The 10,147-nt window shown below is 40.0% G+C and overlaps 1 long non-coding RNA gene across 1 annotated transcript; it reads right to left on the bottom strand.

Moving 5' to 3' along the window:
- Positions 1-759: 759 nt before the first annotated feature.
- Positions 760-10,147, bottom strand: LOC132640903 (uncharacterized). Its single transcript, XR_009582481.1, has 2 exons — positions 9,520-10,147; positions 760-1,038 (listed from the first exon to the last, which is right to left on the bottom strand). It is a non-coding gene; the product is annotated as an uncharacterized LOC132640903 (long non-coding RNA).

The following is a 10,147-nucleotide window of genomic DNA, read 5'->3' as shown; positions in this document are numbered from 1 at the left end:
GGGCCTTAGATTGGCGTTGGGATTTTTGGGTGAAAACTGGTGTATAAACCCGAGCTACTAGTCAAAATGGACCGTTGCAGTGGGTATGGGACCGCGGCAGCGGGTCTGTTGTAGGGGGTAGGGGGTCACCCCCGTGGGGAGGCGGGACTTTAATGAAGTCCGCCATAACGGGAGCTTTCCCGCTATAGCGAGATCGCTACAACGAGGCCTTGACCGTTGTAGTGGTCGACGAGAGGCAGAATCCGTGTTTTATATTCTTTATTCCGAACCCATTCACCACATAATGCCAAAACAGTTTCCAAGAACTGTTGTGGCAGAAATTTAAGGCTAAGGCTAAAGTGCTCTTGAAAGGTAAATCTCAACCCTTGACTTTGTTAATTCCATCATCATGTTAGATCTCATGATTAGTTAAAGGTCCGTTAATGGTGAATGAAAGGGCTAAAACCATAGAACTTAAGAAACCCTTGAATAATGAATGTGTTGTTGAATTTATCGTTGTTTAATCATCTAAGAGTATATATTGTCACTTCCTAGGATGAGAACTTGTCTATTAATGATGGAACTTGTCTAATGAGACCTAGGGTCTCATTAAGATGATAGCTTTAGCATAAAAACTGCTTGTAGAGGAGTTTGACCTATTAGAAAACCCATGAATGGATAGAATATGATCATGTCATGACCCAATTTCACAAGGTCGCGCGGGCACCTACCTATCCCACCTCGGTCGGCGAACCCTTAATTCAACATTCACAAACCCAGTATATATATAGCGAAAGAAAATAAGGCAACAAAGCCTGTCATTTGAATATAAGTAATCATAAACCACTCCAGCATCTGATCTGGTCATACAAGAGCACTAACTAAATACTACAAGTCTGAAGGTGAAAAAGTCTCATAATACAATTGTCTCGAAATAAGAGTAAGACAAGTAAGGAAAAGAACATCCGGGCAGCGGCCGTCATCGTGCTCACCCTGGAATGACTCTACAGCAGCCTCGTCGATCAGCCGCGAGGGGAAAGTGTGAACCTGTCTAATACTCTGCATCCATAAAAGAATGCAGCAAGCGTAGGTTAGTACAAAACAACAGTACTGGCAGATATCATAGGCCGACTAAGACTAGTTGGCATATATAAAGACAATAAGGTAAAAGAAAACGAGTAAACGATAGAGTACAAGTCATGCCTTTCCACGTAATCACCGTTCATATCCAACCTTATGTTATAGCAACTAATCTCAATTATTACAGCTATTCACATATATCAAATAAGTCCACTAGTACGATCCAACCAACGTAGTCTAACTCATAAACAGGTAAGAAGTATAATCAAAGCAATGCAATGTGAGGTATGAATGCAATGCAATACCTGTACTCTTGTACTCCGATGCCGAAATACCTCCACGCCTCCTCAGCAAAACCCACGGGGGACCCGCAAAGTCCAAGCACCGGCACTCCGCACACAACTCAGAGGACCAAATATCCGAAAGTCTCATAATATTAGTGTTCCATATCAATCATTCCGCACACAGCTCAGAGATGACTCAGTATCCAATATGTCTCAGAAAATATCGGTCACTCCGCACATAGCCCAGAAATGACTCAATATCCCATGCAATAATGTATGCAGTATGAATATGATGCAAGTACAATATCAATGAATCATATCAACCAACCGTGCCACGCAGGGGCACACAAGTAATATAGTCATCAAGGCAACAAGATAAACCACAATGGAGTCACAACTCTCAATTCTACTAATAATCAAGTCTCACAATATCATAGTCATCAATGTTTCCTCTCATTTCCATTATCAGTACCAATTACAAAGCCTAACAATTTAGTATAAGTATCCCCATCTCGGTCATTCTGTATCACACAACCTAGCAGAACCTTTCATCCCGTGTCACAAGCCTAGGATAACTCGATAATCTATATGCCATGAATATGAGTATGAATGTGGAACCATGCAAGTACAATCCATGAACAATATAAAGTTCAAGCCGTGCCAATCATAGTGCACCAATATCACAAATGATACACAACTGTGTCATACAAAGCGCACCAATATCATTAACAATGATCCACAGAGTAATCATAATGAATCTCCAATTTTCATAACAATAACGATCAAATATCCCAATATTGTTATACCAATAACAAGGCGTACACTAAGTACTAGTATCAATATCAAGAAATTTCGTCCTTCCTTTTGACTCCAAATTCACAAACAATCCATCAATTTATACACAACAAGCCTAACAAGGTCCTATGGAGTCTACAGGGCTATAGGGCCATAAGGTCCTATTTAATAATATCTTGAGGAGAAGCTATAGGGCTCCTTAGATGGTTAATGAAGTGTTATAAAAGTTCCAAGAAGGTTCCATAAGGATTTGAGATCGAACGAATCAACGAGAACAATTTCAGAAAATTTGAGTTACACGACCACTTATATGGTCCGTATAACTTTATACGGTCCGTATAAGGGTCCGTATAACCTTTCCAGAGAAGGTCAATCCCTGGTGGGATTATACGGACCGTATAAAGTTATACGAACCATATAAGTGTCTGTATAACCAAGATGGGCAGCTTTATTTTTTTGTTATAAATAGATGACCCAAGTTCATTTTTTCATTTCCCATCTTGTCCACAACTCTTGAGAGCTCTGGAACATTCCCCACACCATATCAACACAAACCCAAGAGAAATCAAAGGTTAAATACTAAGAACCAAGACAATCAAGTGCAAAGAAGCTCACTAGGGTTTGCAGAAGTCAAGACTCCCTTTGGCATTGAAGTTGGGGTTTCTCTCAAGTGAAGTATATCCTTCCAAAGTTCATCCAAAGGTGAGTTTTACATTCATTCCATGTTGTTAGAAGTATTTGGTTGTTGAATAACTTGGATGAGGGAAGAAAATAGAAGATGGAGTTCAAATATGGATTTAATGATATTTTTGGGTAGTAACTTAACTTGAATCATAATTCTTAGTATGCTATGAGTATAACCTTGTTGTGGGTGGTACTAATGATGTTGAGGAAGTATTATATGTAAATGAATATGGTGTTGTGTTGTAGTTATTGTTGTGGATGACATTGAAAGGGAGTTTTGATAATTGAACAATGTTTAGCTTGAAGAATTCTACTAATTATAATATTATGGACGTTGCTATTGATGTTTGGGAGTTGTTTATTATATGAAGAAAGTTAACGAAACAAAGGAAATGCTGTCCAAATTCTGTTAGCTCTTAGTTGCTCTAGTTTAACTTAAGCATGTCCACAATGACCTATCCTTAGTATGAATTCTCTTGAATGTAGAGTCGTGAGCTTGGAAAGAGAAATTTTAGTCGTTAAGGAGACGCAAAGGTATGTTAAGGCTAGTCCCTTTCTTTCAAAGGCATGACTCCTACATTACAATTTCCTCTCTACATTTCCATGACCATCTTACATCCCAAAAGTTGAAAGTTAAAGATTCTTAAGAGCTTCTTATGAGAAAGAGATAAGATGTGTTCTATGATGATGATGATGATGATAATTCTATTTCTAGAGATTTCAAAGCTTATGAATTGATGCTATTATGAGCTTAATGATCTTATTTAATAATTTCCCCGATGTTATTCATTGTTGGCCATCCCACCTCATGATACTAGTTCCTTCAAGGTGAGACATAGCGATGATGATTGTTCCATAATATAATCGGAGATTACCGACCTTATGTCACTCTGATAGAGTTGTATCTTTCACTTGGGCTCTCATACATGCTTTATGTTATGTATATGTGAGGTTACACCGTGCCTAGTTGGCCGGGCAGACACCACTACGATGGGCGTAGTGGGCGGCTATGATGATAATTACTCTGTGCCTAGTTGGTGGGGCAGTCACCACTAGTGGGCGTCATGGGATGATTACCCCGGACGCGGGAGGCTTGGACGCGGGCTAATGATGATCACACCGTACCTATATGGTCGGGCATTTTATATATGTATATATGATATGATGATGTTTTAAATATAAAGTTAGCATGCCTGACTCCGCCTTAAGAGGCGATCAGTTACAAGTTATCTCATCATCTTATGCTCTCTTATTTCTTGATTATGCTATTATACATGTCTTACATACTCAGTTCATTGTTTGTACTGACGTCCTTTCTTTTATGGACGCTGCGTTCATGCCCGCAGGTAGATAGAGAGACGACACAAATACTTAGGAGCTTTATCAGTAGATGCACAGCAGCACTCCACTACTCCGGAGTTGCAGTTTATTGGTATATTCTTTTGTGTAAATATTTGGAGCATGGCGGGGTCCTGTCCCGTCCTTATGATTTTAGTATTCTAGTTAGAGGCCCGTAGACATATGTGGGTAATAGATGTTTTATGATCTCAGTAGTGCATATTTTGTATGTCATTTCGTAGCCTCGTGGATTTTGTATATATATATATATATATCTGTGTGTGTGTGTGTGTGTTTTGAGAGATATTTAAATATCATTTCATAATAAGTTTTGCGTTGAGAATGGTGTATGTTCAGGTTGAGTCTGAAGATAAGTATGATAAGCAGTGCTCGGTAGGCTAACTTCGGGTACCCGTCATGGCCCTCTAGCTGGGTCGTGACAATGAGAATGTGTGCAATGTATGAGCTCAATGTCAATAATCAAACCAATCTCAACAGTACCACACATGGGCACACCAACATTATCAATAAAAAGGCTACACAATAAGCCACAATAGTATCACAATCCTCATCTCAAAACAGCAACAAGTAAGGTGCTACAATAGCATCATCGAGATATATCACTAGTCACCAATATCTACTATCTCTACGTGGCAACGAGCCAACAACAAATAGGACAAAATAAGTCACAAGGGAGAGGATTTTACCATGCATTGTGATGCTTCAAGGCTGGGTCTTAGTTGTGTTCTTATGCAAAAAGGGAAGGTCATAGCCTATGCTTCCAGGAAATTAAAGTTGCACGAGAAGAACTACCCCATTCATGACTTGGAGTTAGCGGCGGTAGTTTTGATTTCAAGATTTGGAGACACTATCTATATGGCATGCATTGCAAGGTTTTCATCGATCATAAGGGTCTTCAGCATATATTCAACCAAAAGGATATGAACATGAGGCAGCGAAGATGGTTAGAGTTACTCAAGGATTATGATATGTCTATCCTTTGTCATCAGGGCAAGGCCAATGTGGTCGCGAATGCCTTAAGTCAGAAATCAGTGAGTATGGGTAGTCTTGCTTGACTCCAGGTTGAGGAGAGACCTTTGGCTAGAGAGATTCATAGTTTGGCAAATTCTTTAGTTAGGATTGATATCTCTGAACCTGGACGAGTTCTTGCTTGTGTGGAGGCGCATTCCTCTTTGTTGGAGCAGATTTGAGCTCAGCAGTTTGATGATCCAAAGTTGTGCAAAATTAGTGATAAAGTGTTTAAAAGGAAGGCTTGTGGAGGCAAAGCTTGATGAAGAAGGGATTTTGAGGATTAAAGGATGAGTATGTATGCCTCGGACTTGCACTTTGACTACTTTAATTATGGAGGAGGCCCACAGCTCGAGGTATTCTATTCACCCTGGTGCTATGAAAATGTATCGAAATTTGAAGCAACACTATTGGTGGTGTAGCATGAAGTGTGATATTGTTAAGTTTGTGTCTGAGTGTTTGAATTGTCAACAAGTGAAGTATGAGCATTAAAAGCCTGGTGGGATTTCTCAAAGGAAGCCCATTCCTGAGTAGAAATGGGAAAGGACAGCCATGGACTTTGTGGTAGGTTTGCCACGAACTTTGGGTAAGTTTGCCTCCGTTTGGGTGATTCTGGATCGTTTGACTAAGTCAGCTCATTTTATTTCTGTTCAGATGACTTATACTTCTGAGTAGCTGGCTAAGATCTACATTCGTGAGATTCTTCATTTGCATGGAGTGTCGTTGGCATTATTTTTGCTAGAGGGAATCAGTTCACCTCTTACTTGTGGAAGTATTTGCAAAGGGAGTTGGGTACTCGGGTTGAGTTAAGCCCAACATTTCATTCCCAGACTGATGGTCAGTCCAAGAGTACTATCCAGGTTTTGGAAGATATGTTGAGAGCATGCGTAATTGATTTTGGTGGTCATTGGGACCAATTCTTGCCTTTGGCTGAGTTTGCTTACAATAACAGTTATCATTCGAGTATTGAGAGGGATCCGTTTGAGGCCTTGTATGGTAGGAGATGTCGATCTCCCATTGGATAGTTTGATGCTTTTGAGGTGAGGCCTTAGGGTATGGACTTGCTTAGAGATTCGTTAGATAAAGTGAAGATTATTCAGGAGAGGCTTCTCACCGCTCATAGTCAGCAAAAGAGTTACGCAGACCGGAGAGTTCGTGATTTAGTGTTTATGGTGGGTGATCGAGTCTTGCTTAAGGTTTCACCCATGAAGGGTGTGATAAGGTTTGGAAAGAAAGGAAAGTTGAGTCCTCGTTACATTGATCCTTTTGAGATTATTCAAAGAGTTGGAGATGTTGCGTATGAGTTAGCACTACCTCCTGGTTACCCGAGTGTCCATCCGGTGTTTCATGTTTCTATGCTCAAAAAGTATGTTTCGGATAGTTCTCATGTGAATAGATAGGATTCGGGGATGCTTGATCAGAATTTGTCCTATGAAGAGGATCCGATTTCTATCTTAGATCGTCAGATTCGCAAGCTAAGATCCAAAGAAATTGCTTCAATGAAGGTTCAGTGGAGATGTCTTCCGGTGGAGGAGGCTACTTGGGAGACCTAGTTGGATATGAGGGCGAACCGCCCTTAGCTTTTTGAAGCCCCAGGTACGTCTTTTCCCTTTTCTTGTCTTTGATGTTCGAGGATGAACATGTGTTTTAGTGGTGGATAATGTAACGACCCGCTAGGTAATTTTGGTTGCTTTCGTATTTCTGCCTATTTTGCCCTTGTGAAACCTCCCTTTTGCTTGTGTTTTAGAATTTGCTAAGTTGAGTAATCTTTTAGTACTAGGTTGACTTTAGGCATCTTCGAGGGTAATTTCATTTTTTGGGGGATTTTTGTCGGTTCCATTAGCTTCGGAACGTCGAACATAGGTTGTTTGAGTATTTTGTTCAATTCTCGAGAGTCTTGGGGGTATTTTGGTCATGTGGTTGGAAAGTTGATTTTTGCCCGTTCGGGGTTGACTAACGAGACCTCTTTTGGGAATTCCGAGAGCGCGAATGGGTTCTTAGCGCGTTTTTACAAGTGTCTGTATATTTGGTTTGTCTCGGGGAGGTTCCGGAAGAGTCTCGGGATTTCAGGTGTTGAGAGTCAAAAACCAGATTTTTGCTGGTTTCTGGTGTATGCGCAGGTGTAAGAGGGCCCCACCCTTGCAGATACGCTCCAGCGAGTGGAGGCTCGCAGGAGCGAGACACTGTGGACTTGGTCACGGTCCGCCCCTGCGAAGACTTTCCCGCAGAGCGCGTGCACTGAAGTGAGCTGCGGAGCCGAGATATTTTGAGGGCTTCGCCGAGGCGAGGTTGGTTCCGCCGGTGTGAACTTAAATGCGCAAGTGCGCAAATCGCTTAGCAGAATGTGGTCTTTAGTGTGTTCTTCGTTTAGAATCCCATTCGAAAACCCCTAAGTTTGAGAGCATTATTGGAGGAGAATTGAGGTAATTCAAGGAGGAATCATTAGGTAAGTATCCTAACTTGGTTTTATGATTATTTCAATGAGTTAGACCCTTAATCCATACTTAGAATGTTGAAATTAAGAGGTTTATGGAAGGGTTTTGGGAACCCAATTTGAGAATTGGGAAATGATCAATTGAGCATGAATTCGTAGTTGTTTATGGATTATCTTTGGTATATGAGTTATATGAAGCATAAGGATCATGATTTTAGGCTCAATTTATTGTTTTGCCCTTTTGGGTTTGGAATCCTAATTTTAAGGCTTATTTTGGGGGTTTTGGATTATGTAGCAATATGGATGTTGTTGGACTCGTAGTCTAACGCATATTCCGTATTTGACTAGACAGAGTGGCAAGGGGTGTCATGAATCGAGTTTCAACATTCTGGGCATGTTGAGACCTTGAACTCTTTCTTGAATGTGTGTGTTGGTTGAAATGAATCTAATAAGGTGTAATTGGGCGAATTAAGGGGGCTCCGATACTAGTGAGGTGACGAGCACTAGTATCATATACCGGTTATCACATTATGGGTATCTGTGTAATCCCAATTGTATAGTTGGTCTGAATGTCATGCTTTGGGCACTAGTTGATAGAATAGTACGATCCTTTGAGATCCGTGATTGGGGTCCAATGCCCGTACTTTATGTCTTTTATCATTATTGTTTGCTTTTCTTGTCTGTTAGTGTGCATATCACTTATACATATATCCTCGTTGAAATGAAAAGAAGTAAAAAAGGTGAAGCCTTTATGGTATTATAAGCATGAGAATGGATTCCATGTATTGATACTTGTTCTTAACTTGACACATGCCATATTCATAATTTACATGTATTCATGCATACGATTTAAGGATATGATTGTGAGTCCGATGGGATCTTATTCCGGACGGTGATGATGTTTGGCACGTTCTATTAGTACTTGATCCCGGTTGGCTAAGAGACAGGTTATTTGAGATATGATATGATTGAGGCCGTAATCCGAGGGAACTACTAGAGCTGCGATATATGGGCCTCATGAGCCCCCCATGGGTCACGATTCGTTAATATTCGAATGTGTGTATATCGGGAAGTGGAATAAAGGCCTTGCATGGCATTGCATATCATTCATCCATTTTCTACTTTTTTGGTATTTGTTGGCCTTAACTTGAAAATCTGTATGTTACGTGGGTTTAGCTGTTATTATGATTTTCTTGTATTTGGACTAATCGCAGACAAGTGTGGTTGTGACGTCGAATACCAACCCTCGTCTTCGTTCTGGAAAGGGTCGGTCAACGATGCATGTTGAGTACCCGTTGTTTATTGTACTCACGCTACACTTGCTGCACCTTTCTTTGTGTGCAGACTCAATCCCTAGTACTAGTGGAGGCCGCGACTACCAGGTTCCCTGTTAGAGCTGCTCGTTGAGATTCGGGGGTGAGTTTCATGGCTTCTGGATGGCTCTAGATTTCTCCTTATCTATATTTCACGGTCTTTCTTATTTTCAGACAACTTATGTTGTATTAGACTCGTATTACTCTTAGTTGGTCCTTGTATTATGGTGACATCTGATTATGGGGGTTTAATTGTAATAACTACTTAGTATTTTATTAGAGATTTATTAAGACTTATGAAATGACTTGTATGCTTTATTTTCGCACTGAGATCTCATTATAATTATGGTTGCGTTGGCTTACTATTACGGTGGGACTAGTGTCATCACGACTTGAAATTTTGGGTCATGACAACACAACGTTGAAGAAAAAGAATCGCATAACTAACCGAACCAAAACAACACATTAACGAATATTACATTGCAAATTAAATAACGTAACTTACAAACTTAAACTAAACTAAACTAATTACAGAATTTAAATATGCAGAAGAAAAAACATAAATACTAAGTAGGAAAATTACCTTTTGTTGATGCAGCGACGGGGTCGACAAGCGTCGAGGATCACCTTTCTACGACTTCATCGACTCAACAACTAACTCGGAACGAGTCGAAAAAATATTTAACTAATTCCGATAATTCAAGAACTTGGCTTATAAGATAAATTTCTTGTTTAAAGTCAAAGTAAATTGAAAAGATCAGAACTTGCGATGTTGAAAACTTTTTGTGGTTGTGAAAAACCTATTTAGGTGTGAGATCCTATTATTTTATTGTCACAAACCTGTTGTGAATGAAGAAAATGGAGTCCTATTTATAGAATCCTAAAACCCTAGGTTTGAGTAAAACTAATGATGTGGGGCGGATGTCAAAGTGAAAATTCATGGGATTTTCTTTTGAAATCCGAATCTAGCCCCAAAGAAAAGAAGAAATAGAGTGAATTTAAATTAAAAAAGCAAAGGTTACTATTTGGAGCTCAGATCGCTGGAGCAAAGTAACAAAAACAATAAAGTTGTTGCTTTGCTGGATTTCAAGAGCGACTTTGTTATGGTTCATTCTTTTTCTGTGAAAAGTGAAGACGGAAGGAAAATGAAAGGGACTGGGGATTAATAGGGTTATGGGCCGGGTCATTGGTGTTGGGCCGGTGGTGTTGGA

The sequence above is a fragment of the Lycium barbarum genome, chromosome 5 (genome assembly GCF_019175385.1).
Source record: "Lycium barbarum isolate Lr01 chromosome 5, ASM1917538v2, whole genome shotgun sequence".
NCBI lineage: Eukaryota > Viridiplantae > Streptophyta > Magnoliopsida > Solanales > Solanaceae > Lycium > Lycium barbarum.
Note: the sequence above shows the minus strand (reverse complement) of the source record. Positions and strands in the feature narration are given on the sequence as shown.